The sequence below is a fragment of the Adiantum capillus-veneris genome, chromosome 1, assembly GCF_014529385.1.
Source record: "Adiantum capillus-veneris isolate H3 chromosome 1, ASM1452938v2, whole genome shotgun sequence".
In the NCBI taxonomy this organism is placed as follows: domain Eukaryota; kingdom Viridiplantae; phylum Streptophyta; class Polypodiopsida; order Polypodiales; family Pteridaceae; genus Adiantum; species Adiantum capillus-veneris.
In genome coordinates this window covers 191921618-191924224 of record NC_140931.1, presented here as the reverse complement: position 1 = coordinate 191924224, position 2607 = coordinate 191921618, and the positions used below count along the sequence as shown (strand labels likewise).

At 35.3% G+C, this 2607-nt stretch overlaps 1 pseudogene; it reads right to left on the bottom strand.

Annotated features, from left to right (window-relative positions):
* Positions 1-443: 443 nt before the first annotated feature.
* LOC147466220 (uncharacterized) lies at positions 444-1654 on the bottom strand (annotated as a pseudogene).
* Positions 1655-2607: the final 953 nt, after the last annotated feature.

Genomic DNA, 2607 nt, shown 5'->3' with positions numbered 1-2607 from the left:
TTTTAGGCTTAGATGTTCTGTCTCTAATCCACTTTCACCTAGCATATATGTAGAGACCATATAAGTGCATGAGAAAATTATAACAAGCAATGATCTTCTTAAACTACAGTTTACATATCATTCCTCTAATATCTCAATTTAGTTTATATATAAATGTTGGCTATATCACGCTTTAAAAATTGTCTTTCACTAATTCATATTCAATATATCCATGTATGTGCACACTAGAGCACTCAATATGTAAAATTGTCCTTGTGACACATAATGTACAGAATTAAACATAGGAAAGTGCTTAAGAAAAGAAGAATCACAACTTTTGAAGTTGAGTTGAATTAACAATCAAAATACACATCATATAAAGAAATTATACTCAGAGAAGTGCTTTAAAAAATAACCACAACTTTTAAAGGTGTTAAATTAACAATGAAAATAACAACATTGTCTCAAATGACTGAGCAAAAAATGATCTAGGGCAATGTTTGCCAATTAGAAAAACAATCCTTGGGATACACCAATAATCCTAAGAAGCATGAAAACAACATCTCATAAGTAGCCTTGGGGTACATGAAAGTATCTATGAGTGTGATTTCTTTGGTAGCACGCTGCACAAACAGGTATATCATAAATCCATATGCATAAGATCTATGGCACTTCCCATAGCTTGATCTTTTGGATGGATCATGCTCTGGGTCTTCAAATGGTGTATCACCTTGAGGCTGTTTTCCAAAAGTCACTTTCGGTTTTGGACATTGAATCTTTCGACCATCTGGCTTGCGTCCTCTTTTTTTACCCACATTTTGAGGACTGTTAGTAGATTTGGAGCACTCGCCAAGCTTGAGACTACCATTTTCAATAAAGAATCCAAATCACCTGTAGAAAAATTGAAAATGCCTGTGATGTGCTCTTTAACATCTTTGAAGAGTGGAAGCTTATCTTCCGAATATATTGACAAAGACCAATCCCATCGATGCAAAATGTTGTGCAAACTCTCCATAGTAAATAAAGAGCCACAAAGTCCAATTGAGCGTTGACTTGTGTGGACAGCATGAGCCCATCCAGGAGGTATGAATACTAGAGAACCTGCTTCAGCAACGAACCTTATATGCGGTTGTGGTAAAGGACAATTGGACTTTGTCATGCACTCTTTCCAAGAATGCATTGTAGCTTCATCATTCGGATCCCAAAAGAACCATGTCTTTTTCCCTTTGACTAGAGCCACCCATCCCGAAGTGCACAAGGGTTCTATATGTGATGCAATGAAAAAACCTTTATCTGTGTAATGTATGCCAATTTTTGACAATCCCTCCCCCCCATTTAGAATATTTAATAATTCTAAATACTTATCATCACAAATTTGTGGAAAACCATTGAAAGCTTCTAGAAGTGAAATTCCTAATGGTATACATTCATCAATGATAGCAACGCATGCACCTTTTTTATGCCTAAATACTTTATTATAAGTAAACATCTTTCTACCCTCGTGCTTATCAATAATGGATACTTTTTTTCTCCCTAAGTGCTGTCTAACATTTGCTATAAAGGTTTTTGGAGACAAAAGAACACTAGGGATGAAGGCATCTAGACAATTAGGGATAAGACATGGTTTCATGAGAGGGCGTTGAAAAAGGCCCTCCAAATTGTCAGGGATAGACATCTCCATATGATAGTCTACAAAATAAAAGACTATAATTTTAGAAAAACATACAATTGTACACCCCTTTTAGTCTATCCAAAATATTAATCAACGTATGCATAGACAAGCTATGCACCAAAGTAGCCAACAGCTACAAAAACACCTTTAATTTCTTTTAAGAGTGCATTCAAAGAGATGAGTAGGTAGCTAATTAAGAAATGTATAAAAATATCAATTCATTAATGTAACAGTCTCTAAAGCTTGCTAAAGATAAACAATACTAGTTTAATAACCCTTATACAAAACAATCAACACTAAACGATATCAAGATCTAAAATAGCGATGTGAAAAAACATTGTCATGTCTCAGTAGATTTTCAAGCCACTTCACTAGTTTTCGCATTTAATTATTGAAACCAGCAACAAATTAGCATGTGTCCCTTGATGATAAATTTTTGGGCATGAGCTCCAAGAGATCATCAACGTTTAAAAATTAAATTATGTTCCCTAGTGATAATATTTTGGTCACGAGTTCCAAGCGATCCAGGACGTTTATGAATTCGTTCGTTCTTTCTCCTATTCTCTCATTCATGTTTTTTTGAGAGTGTGGATTTTATACCCTATGTGGTGGCACAATTAGTCATATGCCTAGCAATCTTAGAAGTACGTCTCTTATGATCTTTAAGGATTCACTTTCACATTGGTTTATAAAAGCCTTGCTTAAGCTTTAATCAAATTTCAAATAACAAGAAAATTTATCGCAATATCCATATAGTCCCGAGCAATCTCGCTTAGAGCAAGACATAGACCAAATCAAGGATGGGTAGAAACACGATCACACTGATAGTCGACAGAACAGTAGGATAGAAAGACGAGCCAGATCTCAACAAGGAGATCCACTCAAATCACTTTGACTATGAGTTGGGATTTCATTTGGTGGGGCAGGGCACAAATCACATTCCTAAGCCCAAATCG